The sequence below is a fragment of the Macaca nemestrina genome, chromosome 4, assembly GCF_043159975.1.
Source record: "Macaca nemestrina isolate mMacNem1 chromosome 4, mMacNem.hap1, whole genome shotgun sequence".
NCBI lineage: Eukaryota > Metazoa > Chordata > Mammalia > Primates > Cercopithecidae > Macaca > Macaca nemestrina.
This window is the reverse complement of record NC_092128.1, coordinates 132,139,132-132,158,250: the sequence shown is the minus strand read 5'-3', so window position 1 is coordinate 132,158,250 and position 19,119 is coordinate 132,139,132. Positions and strand designations below refer to the sequence as shown.

General features: G+C 38.2%; 1 pseudogene; it reads left to right on the top strand.

Annotated features, from left to right (window-relative positions):
* LOC139362936 (transmembrane protein 250-like) overlaps window positions 1-18,975 on the top strand; it is a 42,855-nt pseudogene extending 23,880 nt beyond the window's left edge.
* The last annotated feature ends 144 nt before the right edge of the window (window positions 18,976-19,119 follow it).

The following is a 19,119-nucleotide window of genomic DNA, read 5'->3' as shown; positions in this document are numbered from 1 at the left end:
ATGAAATGCTTATACCTCACCAGTGAAGAATTTCTGCAGTTGTATAAAATGGCCAAAGTTAGAGCTTAGCAAATATACTATTCCCTGCTTTAGGTACTGTTAAAGTTGGTTTATGATCAAGTAGGCAGGCTAGTCATTAGCCTCCCTTTTTTTCCCCAAATGCCGATATATTTTTTACCTTTTTTCCCCTAAGTATGGGACAACTTTCTGTAGTGATTTTTGGAAATAATTTGACCAGTATATGCTTGAATATTCTTAACTTTAAAGAGAAAATTTAATTTTATTTATTGTTTACCTTGGTGGTAATACCATGTGATGTCAATTTACTAAATATTTGTTAAATGGCCTATAAAAACTAATGTAGAAACTATCAAAAGTAATTTTTGGGGGGGCAATCTGTTGAGTAATGTAACTTTTTTTATTCTTGAATTTGTGAGGACTACAGAGATGTATTTGAATAAGAATACTTTGTTTTATAGGACCTCTTGCTGTGGTGGGTAGTAATACTATCATTGAAGTTAATGGCAAAAGGGTCAGAGGAAGGCAGTATCCTTGGAGTGTTGCTGAAGGTAAGGTTTTCTTCAGTGAATGACTTTCTATAAGATCTCAAAACAGTAATTAAAAATTTGTATTTATAGTAAGTAGTATAATATGCATACGGTATTGATATAGTCTAGATTTCAAGGATAATACTGATTTCAGGTTCTTGTAGTCTCATTTTCCTCTTAAGTACATTCATATTTTTCAAACCTGTATCCTACTAAGTCAGGCAAGTATGTGTTAAGTCCTAAAGTTATAGTATAGGTTGAACATTCTTTTTTTTTTTTTTTTAAGATGGAGTCTTGCTCTGTTGCCCAGGCTAGAGTGCAGTGGCACGATCTCGGTTCACTGCAACCTCCGCCTCCTGAGTTCAAGCAATTCTGCCTCAGCCTCCCGAGTAGCTGGGACTACAGGTGCACACCACCATGCCTGGCTAATTTTTGTATTTTTAGTAGAGACAGGCTTTCACCATATTGGCCAGGCTGGTCTCGAACCCTCTGACCTTGTGATCTGCCTGCCTCAGCCTCCCAAAGTGCTGGGATTACAGGCGTGAGCCACTTCGCCCGGCCTAGGTTGAACGTTCTTAAAGAGAAAATTCAAAATGTGAATTGCTGCAAAATCTAAAACGTTTTGAGCACTGACATGCCACTCAAAGGAAATGCTCACTGGAGCATTTTGAATTTTGGATTTTTGGATTAAGGATGCTCAACCAGTAAGTATAACACAGATATTCCAGAATTCCAAAAACATTCAAAACACTTCTTGTCCCAAGCATTTCAAATAAGAGATACTCAACTTGCCCCACCCTGGCTGGCATCCCTGCCTCATCATTACATCTATTTGTTTTCGTATTTGAAAACATACCTAAAATTCAGGGGTTCTTTACCTGGGGCCCCAGGTAAAGTTTGCTCCCAGGGAATCTAGTGAACCTCCTGGAATCAGACATTTTGTAGAGAAGGCTAGTCACTTTTATCAGAATGTCAGATGGGTCATGGACCCTCAAGAATTATTTTGAAATGTATAAGCCAAGTTAAAACATTTACAGTCTCCTTTCCTCAGTGCAAAAGTTGCCCTTTTTGACATCACATATTTAGAGTAAAAAAATTTCATTAGTAAGAGATCCTCTTTACTAGTTTTGTAAGGAGTTTTTTTGTTTTTTAACCTGCTCTCTTAAATTATTAAGGGTTAAGTAAGGAGTTTTAAATACCAATAAAATCTTAGTTATAACACCAAACCTCAGAAGTCCTTCCTCTTGGCAATAGGTTTATCGTATTGGTTTAATCTGATATTTAATCTTCTGTATTATAGTAAGCTGAAACCAAAATGTAGACATGATTGTTTTATGTTTGTTGCTATTATTTTTGAGCTTTGTTGTTTTTTTCTAAGAGACAAAGTCTTGCTATGTTGCCCAACTGGCCTTAAACTCCTGAGCTCAAAGTGATCCTCTCACGTCATGCTCCTCCCATATCATGTCACTATAGGCGCACACCACTACCCCTGGTTTATTTTGAACAGTTCTTTAATTTTTAGGGTACTGTTTCAAGTTACTGTCCTTATTGGCAATTTTCCCAACAATGACCCCTGTACCTTGTTCCCAGCTCTCTCTGTCATGCCCAGGCAACTTTCAGTTGCTGAGCTGAGGCTTTAGAACTTATATACCCCTTAAAAATAGGCACCGGAGAAATTGATTTGCATCTCTCTTTTGTAGTTTACCCCTCTATTCCCAAGTAATATTCCTATTTGTGATGGATTCTTTAAAAATAAAGTAAAGAACCTTAAAGTTCTTGGCTCTGTTTTTCATTTTGGTTACCTTAAGATTTTTTCTAAAGTGATTCTCCCTTCACTTACACCACTGACTTTTTAAAATGTATTATAGAATAAATATATTTTTTACCAATAATGAGAAAATACACGATTTCCCTTTTCAAAATTTCAAAGTTGTTTCCAGAGAGCTCATTTATTAGGTTTACATATCTTTTTCTGAGGATTAAACTACAATAAGGCAATAATACAGTACACTTCTCTGTCATGCCCTTACATTGAGTACTGTTAGTGTTAAATCTTGAAAAAATTCATCTAAGCTGTTTTGCATTTCCCCTCCTTGTTTTTACCTCCCAAGTTTCTGTGAAATATTTTTTGAAAAGACTAGGCATAGTGGAAATACAATATTTGCGGTCTGTTTTTTTCTTACAGTTGAAAATGGTGAACATTGTGGTTTTACAATTCTAAGAAATATGTTGATAAGGTAAATGCAAGCAATGATGGAAATAGCATAAGATTTTCTTTCACTAAATAAGAGTTGGACAGATTTACTTTTATGCCTTCTGTAAATGTAGCTAATTTAAGTTTATATCTTCAGTCTAGCAATGAAGTAAGCACTACCTGTAGATGATCCTTTCTCCAAGATTTTGAAGTCATGATAAAAGTTACAAAATAATTTGTGTGTCTAGGGATACATAGGAAAATTAGTCTCTTTATTTTATCATTATACTTTGTGTTGAGGTTTAATACTGAAATAACTATGGAAAGTTAAATAGAAGAGGCTCTTCTTTCTTAATGTGAAAAACTTGTGAAAACTATGTAAGGGAAGGCTAGTTTTTGAGTCAAAAGCTAGAATTTGAATGTTAAAAGGTACACAGCCTGGTAGCTGGTGAGTAGGGCACATTTTATGTACTAGAACATAGCAAACATAGCAAAACCAGTCTTCCTACGAGGTGAGGAAAAAAATCCCTAAATTGTGTCTTGCACACTTGCTGAAAAAAGAAAAGGAGAGCCTATGGGAGCAGGACATTGAGGCCATCCTAATTAGAGGACCAGGGCTGGTAAAGAGGATCTCTTACTAATGAATTAGAAAAGCAGCAGCAGAGAGGAAGTCATGAAGAAAAAGTGTAATGGGACTAGAGATGTTAGTAGGTAAGGAACAGAAAGGGCATCAAAATGATCCTCAGTGTTTTCATGTTGAGATACATTTCTTCCTTTCCCTACCTCACTCCCCATTTCCCACTTACCTCTCTTGCTTCTCTATGCCTTTACCACATACTCTCTTTAACATCCAGTTATAGATGTCTGTCTTAAGTTGATACCTATTCATTTTCATACCTCTACCCACTTTCCCAAAACATAAGAATTTCTTTAGCTGTGTAAAGAAAGATACTAACATAAATATGGATAATAATTGGAAATCATGGAATAACAAGAAGGTCATTCTCCCAAGTAAGAAGTGAGGGGGAAAATTTAAGAGAGTCAAACTGCTATCTCAAGAAATACAATAGAGATGAGAGTGAATTTTGAAATCAAAGAAATTGGCATGTAATTCATCTTTATTTTCAAAGGAGCAGGTGTTTTTGGTAGGCACTACATGATAGGGTTGATTGAACAGTTGGGGTTGCCAGGCCTCACTTAGTGGGGGAGAGCAAATGCACGAGAAGGTCATCCTCTGGGTTTTGAGAATACAACACTTCAGGCTCTATTATGAACTATTTCCTTCCTCTTCCATTCTTAAGGTGTGACTTCAAAAGAATACCTATTAATAATATAATCGGCTATGACAGTATATAAGTAGAGAATGTTTAATAAATACTAATTACCATTGCATTCCTATTGTTTTTAAATATTCTATGGTACTTGCCCAGTGCTTGACACAGTGGTATTCTATAACTTTTTCTTGTGTATTTTAAAAGTATGCAATCAAAAATTGCCTACATACCTAAAAGATCATAGAGGAGAAAGCTAGTTACTGAGCCAGAGGCTGCTTTGTTGAGATGGATTCTTGTTGTGTTGCCCAAGCTGGAGTACAGTGGTGTGATCTTGGCTAACTGCAACCTCCACCTCCTGGGTTCAATTAATTCTCATGCCTCAGCCTCCTGAGTAGCTGGGATTACAGGCATGCACCACCACACCCGGCTAATTTTTGTATTTTTAGTAGAGACAGGGTTCCACCATGTTGGCCAGGCTGGTCTCAAACTTGTGACCTCAAGTGAGCTGCCTGCCTTGGCCTCCCACAGTGCTGGGATTACAGGTGTGAGCCACCACACCGACCCAGGCCAGAGGCTAAATATTCGAAGGTTCACAGCCTGGCAGCTAGTGAGGGGCCTCCCTAGTATAAGCATTACAGAGCAAACTGACCATGCCTGCAAGAAGATTTAATACAGCAGAGCAGGAAGACTTTTATGCCTGAAAACTCTAAAGTTACATATTATTAAAAAGATGTATATTTAATTTAGCTCATGTCTTTATGACAAAGGCATCTAGTGAATATTTAATAAATATTTGAAGGAAGGAAATACCATACCAGTATTGCAGATGTCTGTAAATCCCAAGTAGTTGAAATTTTGCAGGTCAAAGGAACAGTGATTGCTTCTAAGAAAGAGGCAAGTTCAAAGAAGTGTTTGCTAATTAAGAGAACTGACTTACTCCAGGCAAACCAAGGAAGACAATGGAAAGGAGGAAAACTATACAGATATTTTTAGGGTGTGGAGATGAGTGTTTCAGAAATCAAATAGGGAAAGAAAACAAAAGGAGAACAGAAAGAGTTATGGTATCAGCAATGGGAAATGGAAGAGACAAATTCCTGAAACTGGGAAAACTGTATTGCTAATTACTAAATTATTTTGAGAATGGAGGAGTGGGTTTAATAATAAAAGGATAAAGCATATTTAATTAAATGGAAATAAAGACTTTTATAACCTGAAAAAATCAGAGTCATATAGAAGTGAAAGTGATTTTAGTGAAAGGGAAAATCATTCGTTAGCTAAAATGTTAGATGACACTAACAAAAATAGTTTAACAATTAGTAAATTCACCTTTTATTTTATACATTCATGCAAACATTTCATGTATTCTTCTTAGAACCTTTAATGATTTTTCAGTGATGCAGTGATGATATGTAATATATAATAATTAAAATTAGGCCGGGCGCAGTGGCTCACACCTGTAATCCCAGCACTTTGGGAGTCCAAGGTGGGAGAATTGCTTGAGCTCAGGAGTTCAAGACTGGCCTGAGCAACGTGGTGAAACTGCATCTCTACTAAAAATACAAAAAATAGGCCGGGCGTGGTGGCTCACGCCTGTAATCCTAGCACTTTGGGAGGCCGAGGCAGGCGGATCACGAGGTCAGGAGATTGAAACCATCCTGGCTAACACGGTGAAAGCCCGTCTCTACTAAAAATACAAAAAAATTAGCTGAGCGTGGTGATGGGCGCCTGTAATCCCAGCCACTCGGGAGGCTGAGGCAGGACAATGGCGTGAACCCAGGAGGCGGAGCTTGCAGGGAGCCGAGATCAGGCCACTGCACTCCAGCCTGGGTGACAGAGCAAGACTCCGTCTCAAAAAAAAAAAAAAAAATACAAAAAATAGTCGGACATAGTGGTGGATGCCTGTAGTCCCAACTACTCAGGAGGCTGAGGTGGGAGGATGGTTTGAGCCTGAGAGGCCGAGGTTATAGTGAGCTGAGATCATACCACTGCACTCCATCCAGCCTGGGTGACAGCAAGACCCTGTATCCAAAAAAAAATAAAAAATAAAAAATAAACATTTTTTTGTGTTGGTATTAGTGTTTGTTCTTAATTACTTTCCACTTAGAGAAACTGGTAACAATAATTTATTTCAAAAAGTGTTTATCATATCTGAGCTTCAATCTTGAGTTACCAATTTTGTTAAAATTCCTATTATCTGCTATCTGCATTGGGACACAAAAGGTAATGGCATGTTCCTTGTAAAGGGGAGCTTATAGTTGAAGAGTTATAATGTCACCTGTGACATATACTTGTGCCAAAAATGAATGACAACCAAGGAGAAAATAGTCATGGTTAGAATGCTTTTCATGTCAAGGCCCAGAAAAAGGTTTCTAAAGCAGTTGAACTCTTGGACGAGAGATTGACAAATTAGCGTGAACTGTTCAGTGTCAATCACCAGATATGCCAGGAGTAGGAAGCTGCCCGACTTGCCTGAAGTGGTGTGGTAGAGCTTTAGAAGTAACAGTTATGGCTATAAGAGAACATGAATTTATCGAGGGACAGAGTCTGGGATATGAGATTTTTTATGAGATTAACCCAGACTTAGGACTAAGGGGAGTGAACTATCAGACAATTGCATGGAAATGTCAGTATGATATGAATCAGAGTAATTGAATATCACATTTTATTCACAAAGGGGGAGATTCAAGAAACTGGATTGTGAAGTAACAGTAAAGGTTTTCTGGATGTAAGGAATGATAAAAACGGTACAACAATACACTTTTTTTTTTTAGATGAAATCTCACTCGTACCCAGAATGGAGTGCAATGCGCAATCTTGGCTCATTGCAACCTCCACCTCCTGGGTTCAAGCGACTCTCCTGCCTCAGCTTCCCAAATAGCTGGGATTACAGGTACCGACGACCACACCCAGGTGATTTTTGTATTGTTAGTAGAGATGAGGTTCCACCATGTTGGCCAGGCTGGTCTTGAACTCCTGAGCTCAGGCAATTGGCCCGCCTTGGCTTCCCAAATTGCTTGGATTACAGGCGGCGTGAGCCATCACGCCCAGTCAACAATACACCCTTATGTTTGTCTCCCAGAAGGGAGTTTTAGTAAAGTGGTGAAGATTAGTGATGGCAGATATAGGAAGTTTGAGATAGAATAGATGATGACAAGAGGGAGGACTGACAATATAGAGTATTGCCACACCGTGTGTATCCAAGAACACTACATTGGTAAAGGACATCCATAGAACAGCTAAGGACATCCATAGACACATCCATTGTCATTAATGATGAACTTTTTAACTCATTTAAAGAAACACATATGCAAAGCTACTGATAATTTTGTATGTTAAAACGTTAAAAGAATCAGTGTCTTGGATTATTAAATAATGATGGCATCCCATAAGTATTGTAGATTTATCTCATGTGTATTGATTTTATATATGATAGAAATGCTGTAAGCAAAAATTTGTTTAACCAAAATAGCACATTCACCTAGACAGTTTGAAGAAACAGAAATTTACTCTAAAATTCCTTAGTTTGAAAACAGCTTGATATGTGATCTGAAATGTATTATTATGTATTAACAAAAACTCATATATTACCTTAGTAATATTGCTAAAAGGCAGTTTCTTTTAGATTTTAAGAGCTTCAGTGGTAGCTAATCTACAGTCTCTTGTCTAGTATATAAATAGATAATATAAAGATGAATACTCTTTCATAAAAGGTCATCGTTCAGTAACTGCTTTGGGGGATTTATGGGTCTGAAAATCTCTATGGAATCTAAATTAGCTTATTTTTTTATTGGTCTACTTTGACTGTAAATGAAAACAGATGAATGCCACCACCTTCCTTAACAATAGTCTTTTGTTCATTTTAAATCTGAAATTTTTGTTTCGGTAAAATTTTGAATTTATATTAAAGCTTGTTTAGCTTTTTTCCCCCTAGCTATTAATAGAAGCAAACTCTTGCTGTTTATTTATGACGGAACACATCTAGGACTTGAAAGATGTTACTAATAATGTCCACTATGAGAACTACGGAAGCAGAAAACTGGCAGCTGTGACTTACCATGGTGTTGATAACAACAAGAATAAAGGGCAGCTGACTAAGTAAGTATATACTTTTTTCTCCAAAAAAGGTATTACTTTTGTAGTCAATCATCATATTGTTTCATTTTCATTAAATTTCTCCTGGCTACTCAGTAGAAAATTTGGATAATGTTCTCTATGAACAACAGCATAAATTTATATTGTGTTAGGCTTTGTTAATAGTAGAAGCTTTTTTGAATGATCCATTTTGGTAGAGTTTTCACTTACAGATCATGTGGAAACAAAGGACAGACCTTAACAAAAGGAATATTTAGATGAATTTATTCTTGGTTACCTTCTCTATTCCTATTCCAGGGAGTAAATTAGCTGGAGTTTCGGTTTATTCTTTTGGTTGTTAGAGTGGTGTAAGTGACTACGAAGTGTGTAGCTTTGTCCTGTTGAGCTTATATCTCAAGCTGTGGTGGTTTCATGTTGGGGTCAAAAAAAGAGATGTGTGAAGAAGCTGATAACCATGTCTGTGCCCTACTTTTAAAAACGTTGTCATTATTGAAGATCATAATTATATGTCACTTAACAATGGGGATACATTCTGAGAAATGTGTCTTTGAGCTATTTTGTCATTCTGCAGACATCATAGAGTGTACCTACACAAACCTAGATGGTAGAGCCTTCTACACACCTAGGTTATGTGGTCTAGCTATTGCTTGTAGGCTGTAAACCTATATAGCATGTCACTGTACTGAATGTTATAGACAGTTGTAACATAATATTAAGAATTTGTGTATCTAAACATAGAAAAGGTGCAGTAAAAAACAGTGTAAAAGATTAAAAATGGTATATCCGTATAGGGCACTTGGTGTGAATGGAGCTTGCGGGACTGGAAGTTGCTCTGGATGAGTCAGTGAGTGAGCGGTGAGTGGATGTGAAGGCCTAGGACAGTACTGCACACTACTGTGGACTTTATGAACACTGTACACTTAGGCTACGCTAAATTTATTTTTTAAATTTGTCTTTAACAATCGTATTTTGCTGTACCTTTTATAATAACTTAAACTTTAAGAAACTTTTTGATTCTTTTTTAGTAACACTTAGCTTAAAACACAAACACATTGAACAGATGTACAAAAATAAAGCTTTATAAGCTTTTTTCCGTTTTAAAAGTTCTTTCTTTTTTCACTTAAAACTTTTTTTGTTGTTGTAAAAACAAAAACATAAACTTACACATTAGCCGAGGCCTACTCAGGGTCAAGATAATCAAGATGCTACTGGGCAGTAGGAATTTTTCAGTTCCTATGGGCCACCATCATATATGCAGTCCGTTGTTGACTGAAATGTCATTCTGCAGTGCATAGCTGTATTACAAAACCATTTTAAATGTGCCTATGTAGCTAGGTGTTATCTACCATCAGACAATAATCCTAAAGGATCAACTATATAAGTACGAAAGACAAGTTCTCAAAGTAGCCATAGTGTTTTCCATAGTGATTAACATGCCTTATAATGGAATAGAAAAATATCCCTTCTCAAATATTTAAAGTACAAGATTCTGTTTGAGGAAGCCTCAATACATGAACAAAAGGAAGGCTTTTTATCTCTTTTGAGCAAAATGTTTATTGAGCAACTTTGGCACAAAAATGTAAGGATCCATCATAGTGAATATTCATAAAATCCTAATTCACTTTAAACTCATTGTCATTAACGACAAACTTTTTTAACTCATTAAAAGAAACACATACACAAAGCTACTGATAATTTTGTATGTTAAAAGAAAATACTACCAGTACGTATTTTTTGTTAAATATATGTACTTAACAATATATTTTTTAAACATTTGTTATGTTGTAGACACAAGGAATTGTTTATTTGTTCCCATGTCTCAAATATAAGGCTTTTTAATAGTGCTGTTGGATGCAGGTAAGATAATTCAGGAAAAATAGTAAACTTTACAGTATCATTACGTTTTTTTCTGCATATACAAAATTCTACTGTGTGGCTACGTGAGGTAAACTATATCCCAGGTGAAAACATAAATAGTTGAATTCTACTGGAAATATATCTCTTAAAAAGAGGAATCATGACCATACTTTGCCTATGCAAATAAAAAAAGAAATGTTTGCATTACTAAAAAGCAAATTGCCCCAGGAGCTAGCATATTTTATTTTATGTTAATAAGTAGGAAAATAAACATTTTAGAAGATCAAGCCAACTGGGGAATGGCTGTAATTGGAATAGATATCTGATATGATTTGATAAATTAGATTATTACTACTTCATTGAATAACACATACTGAATCTGAAAGAAATCACTTAGAAGTTTTATCTGTTGGTTGTATCTTACATTGTCTTGAAAATGTTAGCAATTTCAAAAAATATTTTTGTTAATTTTTTCTTTAAAAATCATTTACAACTTATGGTGCTTTAGCTGATGTAAGGTCCTTTTCCTCATAGCTCAATACATATCCATGAATAACTGAAAAGAAAGACTAATGTTTAGGTGAAGTAAACAGGTGTGAGTTTAGGCTTCTTTTAATGTTCTTTTGTATTGCTTTCATGCGACTGACTCTCCATAGCAATGTATTCTTTGACAGTGGTAGTGGGGAGGGGTTGAGAGTTGTAATAACTTTGGAATGGAAGGTGAACCTATTGAAAATTTATAGTTAAATTGATCTTTGGCGATGTATGCTTCACAAAATGCTAATCACACTTTAGTTTTAGAATATAAGCTAAACTCTTTAAAGATGTTAGACAGTGAATAGTAAAATACATTCACGTGCCACATAACAATGTTTCGGTCAATGACTGACTGCATATATGACAAGATCCCATAATATTATAATGTCTATACCATAGAGCCTAAGTGTGTAGTAGGTTATACTATCTAGGGTTGTGTAAATACACTCTGTGTTGTTCACGCAATGACAAATTAATTTCTCAGAATGTATCCCCATTGTTAAGCAATGCATGACTATAGATCAATTTATCTTATATTTAAATTTTCTGAGGTAGTTTTGGGCAAACTATAGAGTCTATTGAAACATGAGATAAAAATTAAAAACATATGTGTAGATGTCTGAAAATGTGCCTTTCTGTTATGTCAATAGCCCTAGAAAAATTCTATTTTAGAGGGACTTAAAACAAGAATTAGATTGTGTGGCTTAAATCTGAAGAATAGCTGAACTTGTCCAGTCAGCTATAATTTGTCTCAAGGGTAGATTTGGAGAAGTGGATGCTGTTCTTAGCAGCTATCCAGTAATTACCTGTTTCTGACAAAGAAAGTATGGAGCCATCTAAGTACTTTTTACATTCTTAGAGAATGTATCTTGCATCCCTGTATGGAGGGTAGTGGGTGGTTGAAAGCCACAGGAAGGGTAACGTCTCAAATCAAAGAAAATTCAGCAAAGGTTTGTAAAGGAAAGGGAGAAGAGTTGATCATATCCAGATTGCTGATCTCTTAAAGGAAGTGATCCCCAATAAGAGGAGGGTCATCTTGTTTTTTTGTTGTTGTTTTTGTTTTGTTTTTGCTAAACTTCCTTGAAGTTTTATCTGCCTTCTTTTTCCTTGATCTTCCTTGTACCCTTTACTTTTAAATCATATTTGATTGGTGACTCTTTTTCAGACTGAGGTTTATCATTGGTACCAATTGTGACAACAGATATCTTGCTCCAAGTTGGGGCACACCCTAGTCTCTTTTTCCCTTATGTTAATTTATTTTTCTGTTCTCTATAACCTTCTCCATCAGTCATCTTGGGAAAACTTTATAAGTAAATGACTAAAAATACAGGTTTCAAAGGCAGATCCTCAGAATTCTTGATACATGCCAAGAGTTTTCATTGATCTAAATAGAAATGAAGACAATTTTCTGAAAATTTCAAGTTGTTTCAAAAAAAATGAACTTATTCAGTTATATCTTTTACTCTTTATTCAAGTATCCTTTCATAAAATTATAATGATATGTTTGGTTTTAATACTTGTACTTGGCCAAACAAGATGTTGGCAACAATTATTACTCAAAATTTTTATTGATCTTTGAAATTATTTAAGTGAAATTCCTTTGGAAAATTTTGCACATAGTGACCTACTAATCACTGGAGCAAAAGTATGTAAATCTATTAGCTTCATGTGGTTTTTAGGAAAGACCACCACACATAATCTAAATGAAACATGATTGTCTTTTATTACATTCCAAATGTGGGTCATGTGTAGTGCAGCAAAGTAGAACTTGACTAGGTCATCCTTATGTGGTGGCTGTAATTCTCATATTGGTCACATGAAGGGGTGTGCTTACAGGAATTTTAACCTTATGAAGACAACCCTAGAAGGAGCTAAATCTTTGGGGATTCAGTTTCATATTCGGGTTATGTTGTAACTATTTTTTTTTTGCTTGTTTTACTAGGCTTTTTTCATTTCTTTGTCTGGATTTTTAATTTCGCTGATAGATTTATAAGCTTTACTACTATATGTGTGTGGGTAAAAGTTTCCTATTAAAAAGCAGGCAGGCAATGATATAACTTAAATGGTTTTTCCAGCCATTTAATAAAAGTTTTTACTTGGAAAAAAACAGTAAATGTGAAGACAAAAAGTGATCTCCCTACATTTTCTATATTGTAAGCACAATTTTTTGTTTCAATTTTCTGAAAATTAATAAAGATGACTAGAAGTGAGGGGTTAATTTAAAAATTAAAAATTTGAAAGATTTTTACTGGTGAGAGACTTGAAAAAATTCATTTTAATTATGCATGAACATTTTTTCACAGTATTTGAGTATATTTGGTGGGATTATTTTTACAAGCCTAAAAAACTTACAGTATCTTAACTGTTAAATATTGCAGATTTCTTTTAGAAAGTACACACATTTAGCAGGTTTAGCACTTTGAACAGACTTTCAGAAGATAATTGCACAGCATATTTATTTTCATAGTTATTTAGTGTAATGATTACGAACATAATTTGGGAAATAAATTAGCTTTAGTGAATTTTACTGTAAATTTTTTAATTAGAGCACGTACCTTAATAATTTAATTGTGAAAGCTTTTAGCATGCTTCACTTTAAATGTGCTAAATCGCTAATTTTTGTTCCTTTAGATTTGATACAGTTGAAGGCATGTAAGGCAGGGGATTGTTTTTGCAAAGACATAGCAGTTTTACTATACAGGGATTTTTAATACTTAAATTTTGAATTTAAAAGTTTTTATTTTTTATTTTTTTCCCTTCCAGGTAGAGCCCTGCTCTGTCACCCAGGCTGCAGTGCAGTGGCATGATCTTGGCTCACTGCAACCTTTGCCTCCTGGGTTCAAGCAATTCTCCTGCCTCAGCCTCCCAAGTAGCTGGGATTACAGGTGTGCGCCACCACCTCTGGCTAATTTTTGTACTTTTAGTAGAGATGGGACTTCACCATGTTGTCCAGGCTGGTTTTGAACTCCTGACTCACAAGTCTGCCTGCCTTGGCCTCCCAAAGTGCTGAGATTACAGGCATTGAGCCACTGTGCCTGGCCTAAAAGAAGATTTTGAAACATCATTGCATGTTTTCTCTGCAGTCTCTTGTTTTCCCCCTGGAGTTATTTAAATAATAATTTAGGTGCCAAAATACCTGCTCCGTCCCAAGGATAAAGTAAAATAAACATTTTATAGATAAGTTATATAAGTAGGAATAGATACTTAATTATCTCAGATTTCTAATTTAATGTATTTACAATCAATTATATTGTTAAATAATATCAAGTTGCTTAAATATACATATTCAGTTCTTAAGGTTAGCAATTAAAAATTGTTTTTAGATTATTTCTTTTCTAGAGCCTAAAAAAGATTTTTGGGGTGTTACGGGACAGTGGTAATTATAGATTCTTTGAAAATGTAACAAATTTCACTGGAAGAATGCTGGCAAACACAAACACACATTTGGTATGCTGTTTGAGGGCAGTCACTGACAGTGTGTGTGCTCCAGAGATCAGAGGCAACTGTATTAAAAACACCTGCCATTAATGTGCGACATATATTAAGGATCTCATCAACTTTTAACAAAACAAAAAATGATATTTACACTTAAAAATGTATTTCAGCTGACTCTACTTGTTTTTATTATTTATTTATTTGAGACAGATTCTCGCTGTGTCGCCCAGGCTGGTGTGCAGTGGTGCGATCTCCACTCACTGCAAGCTCCACCTCCCAGGTTCAGGCCATTCTCCTGCCCCAGCCCCCGGAGTACAGCTGGGACTACAGGCGTCCGCCACCGTGCCCAGCTAATTTTTTGTATTTTTAGTAGAGACAGGGTTTCACCGTGTTGGCCAGGATGATCTCGATCTCCTGACCTCATGATCCACCGCGTCGGCCTCTCAAAGTGCTGGGATTACAGGCGTGAGCCACGTAGCCCGGTCTCAGCTGACTCTACTTTTAAAATGCAGGTTCTTGTTTTAATATGCCTGGTTAGTTTCATTTTTAGAACTTTTGATTCATTGCTTAATTGAAAAAATATATGGCAGGTTTGCATGTAGAAGTAAGTTTTCTTTCAGTGAAGAAATACCCTTGAGTTAAACAACATTTTATTCTAATTTACACAATTGCAAAAACAGATCATCTTCATTAAGAAAAACTAGTAGCCAATATTCCGTCTTTTTTGTTTTGTTTTTAACATTTTCTATCTACCTCTCTTGCCTGTTTCATTGATAGAAAAGAAGATTGCTATGATGGTCAGAAATATTTAGCCAAATAAAGAGAAAAGACACCATAATAAGAGTATGTCAAATCAGGGTTGAAATGACCAGCCTTAAAGTTATGGGTGAAATCCAAGGTCTGGTTTTTGTTTTTAAGCCATGAGTTAATTCTTTTCTTAAAATTAGTGTATTACAATAAAATTTACCCATTTAAAATATAAACCTCAATGGTCAAAGCCTGTTTTTATGGAGACAAAACAAGTGTGCTTTATTAACAAATTCAAAGAAGGATCTACCGCATTTAATTTGTCCCAGGGTATTGAATAATTTTCCGAGATTCTCAAAGCAAAGAGCCCACTTCTCTTTCTGCTCCTGGGATGAAAGCACTAGGTACTTTGGCATTCTCTTGTGTCTCTGTAAGTATTCAGCCTTAACATAAATCCCACCTGTAAATATATCTCAGTGTGAAAAGGTTTGAACACAATTGTCCAAAGAGATTTGAGTCCATGGACTTTAATGTCAACAGAGAGAACTTTTTTTTAATTTAACTATGCTTATGTCTATATTTTGGCATTTAAAAAATAATTATTAACAAAATATTTGCTCCTGATTATCTCTAAAGTATGTGTGTGTGTTTTAAATCATTGAACATCTTTAAAACTTAAGACAGTGAAATATTTAAGTGGAATGAATTATTATTATTATTATTTTTGAAACGGAGTCTCTCTCCGTCGCCCAGGCTGGAGGGCAGTGGCGCTATCTCAGCTCACTGCAAGCTCCGCCTTCTAGGTTCATGCCATTCTCCTGCCACAGCCTCCCGAGTAGATGGGACTACAGGCGCCCGTCACCACGGCAGGCTAATTTTTTGTATTTTTTTTTTTTTTTTTTTTTTAGTTGAGACAGTGTTTCACCATCTTAGCCAGGATGGTCTTGATCTCCTGACCTTGTGATCCAACCGCCTCCGCCTCCCAAAGTGCTGGGATTACAGGTGTGAGCCACCGCACCTGGCCAAGTTGAATGAATTTTCAAGAGCATTGAAGTTATCATAAGAGGCCTAGAAATATTCTGTATACCTAAATAGCGTTCTAGGTATTGACTAGTAGTTGTTTCCAGCGTATCAGTTCAGTTACCAAAATTAATACTAATATTGCTCGTTTTTGTGGTGTTAGTAGCTTAGAAGAGATTGTAACACTTGACATTTTAGGTAAAACTAAAAGTATTCTACATATGTTAACTTCATTACTCATTTTCTGTTTTTCATGTTAAAATGTTTAAAGAACAAAATCAAATGATTTTCTTCTGATATTTTGTTCTGTGAATGTATTTTGGGAATTTTTTTCCCCATTTTCCTTCTACAGTTTATTTGGTATGTCATCATCCTTAGATTTGATATGCAGTAAGTTTAAAGAACATCTTTGTTTTTTACATTTTTTTGGTAAGTTTTATACGTGAAATATCATGGAAAGAAGTTCTAGGTTATAAATATATTAACAATGGCATACATACATATATAGCATCTCATTTGTTTTCATTAGCTCTTTCATAGTATTCACAGACATTTAATGATTACCCTTAATATTCATGACAGGAGCCCTCTGGCACAGATGGAAGAAGAAAGAAGGGAGCATGTCGCTAAAATGAAGAAGATGGAGATGGAGCAGGAGTTTGAGATGAAGGTCAAAGAAAAAGTTCAAAAACTGAAGCATTCTGAAGCTGAGGTAATCAGTACAATATTCCATCTCTTAGCAGACATTGTATTCCTTTTTAAATAGTATCTTCGGTAAAATTTATCGATAACTTTCTTATACATATTTTTTAAAAATTAATACCCTAGTGTAACAAAATGGAGAAATTTCTAGAAGCACTGTGTTTATAATAAAATAATACAGACTTCAATACATAAGTGCTTGGACACTAGTGTATTAGGTAGGACAGCATAATAGAATACTTATAATGAATTATTAAAGTTATAATGAACAAGTGTGAATTGTGAAAAATAAAATTATAAGCCATTCTATACCGGTGGCATAAGAACACTAAAGATGAGAGTTTGGGGTGAATGTATGCACAAAAACTAGTGTTAGGATAATAGCAATTGACCAGACTTGTGTATGAATGAAAAAGAGGGAAATAACCTTTTTTGAACTAAAGACATGCCTCGATAAATTACACACAGTAAAAGGACAGAAAATTAGGGAATGTGATATTTTTGCTAACAGGGTTGGGCCTTATTTATAATGCAGTATCAGGGTAACTCCTAGTGTTGCGACATTGGGCAGGGCAATGACAAAATATCCCAGCAGACATATCTGCTATATTGAAACCCTTCTAGATGTCGAGTTATACATTTAGTTTCTATTAATCAAAAAGACCTTGGAGACATTTCCTTCGGTAGGTGGCAAGAAAGAAAAGATGGAGAAAAGGATAAACTTAACATAAGAATCCATAGAACAGTAGTCTGATAGATAGTCTGAGAATAGTAGGAAAAAACTATGGGTAATCCCAAAATAAATCAGTGATTTCAGTATGAAGTTTTCTCAACATAAATTTGTTATAATTAAAAATTATAGGCCCTCGAGAAGCGTCGAGTCCGGGACTCCCAGCGCAGGCCCGGAGCAGGGGGAAGGGAAGCGCGGATTGGTAGGTGTGGGTGGAGGGGGCGTGAGGCCACCCTATAGTGGCCATTGAGTGAGGGCGCTATGGCTCCCACGCTGGGCTAAACGCCTCCAGCCCCTGCGCCAGGGCGCCCCTTACCCCGCGGGGCCACCCTAGCCGGGGCCACGTGAACCACCGCCGCAGCTGCCCCGCCAGCACCCCCAGCGGCGCACCCCGACAGCATGCGGCTGCCCTGCGCACGGAGCCGCGAGGGACAGGGGCGCCCGCAGGCCTGGCCCCCATCATCGCCGGCCGGCCCGGAGGTTCAGGACATTGGCGCCTCCGCGACACTTACCACCCGAGGCTCAGCTGCGGGCTCCGAGGGCTAGGCACCCATGACCCCTACGCTGAGACCGTCGCCTGGATGCCTCTGGGACCCAGTGCCGGTCATGCCCATCCCGCGGCGGGTACGCTCCTTCCGCGGCCCGCACACCCCCTGCCTGCATGCGATCTGCGTGCCGCTGCGCGTTTCCCACCTGGCCCGCGTCAAGTACAACTTCCACGTGTGCATCAAGACGCGCTGGCTGTATGGCTTCATCCACTTCCTGCTCTACTTCAGCTGCAGCCTGTTCACCATGGCGCTCTGGGGCCCGCTGGCCGCCCTCTTCTGCCTGCAGTGCCTGGGCGTTTGCGTCCTGCTGCGCTTCCAGCGCAAGCTGTGGGTGCTGCTGCTGCTGCTGCTGCTGCTGCTGGGCCGCTGGCGTGTGGACTTCCTCCTGGTGAACGAGCTGCTTATCTACAGTATCCATGTCACCATGCCGCTGGTCGGGCTGGTGCTTCATGGTCTTCGTGGACATATGAGGGCCGTGGGCGCGAGCTTGATGTATCGTCCCGGCCTGTGCCTGTGTTCTTTCCATGAGTGGGGTCGGCCACGGCCTTCCCTTCCGCCCATCTCGCAGGCAGTCGCTGCTGCCGGGCGCCCACTGAGAGAAAAGAAAGGGCTGAGACTTCCGTGTTGGGGGTGCAGACGCCATCCCTAGGCTGGCTTCCCGCGCCCACACTCCCCTGTGCACTCTCAGGGTTGGCGCCCACCTACTGGTGGCTCCTGCTCACGTGTCTTCAGGTCGTACTGTGGGGTGGGCCTCTCTTCAGGACCACAGCTGCCAGGGACTTTAGACATCACCCTGGGAGGCCCCTAGACACAGGGCTGTGTGCCCAGGAGCAAATCCGGAAGGAGGCCCTCCTGGCTGCACAGCCTTTTCCTGCGTGCCCTGGTCCCAGCCCCAGCCAACGGGACACGGAACGCTCTCCTCGCTGACACACCACACTGCCACAAAGCTGCTTACTCTGCCCTGGGCCGCCTGAGGCCTGGCACTGCCCGTGGACCATCCTCTGTGGCTCACCTGAGGGGCTGTTTGGGTCCTGAGCCCCCAGCCAGCCTTCACGCTCACCTTGGATTGTGTAGATGCAGTCTAGCGGGGGACCGGAGTGGGGCTCAGGTGATAGGGGCCTCAGCAGTCTCCCAGCTCAGGGGCTGGCCTGGGGGAACCCCGGGAGCCAGGGGCCGACTCCAGCAACACTGGCCTGTCTGCCTGTTCCTGGAGGGCTGTGAGGATGTCCTGCAGATGCTGTGGATTTCTGGGGAGCCTCCTCCATTCCTTTCTGGCTTTTTTTTTTTTTTTTTGCAGGGGAGAGCTTTGGGCCTCTTTCTTTGAGGGAACACCCTCAAAGAAAGCCTGGGAGATTGAAGCTGCAGTGAGCGGGGATGGGGACTTGCGTGTCCCAAGTGTCCGGAACAGGCGGCAGAGGCCTTAGTGTGGCAACCG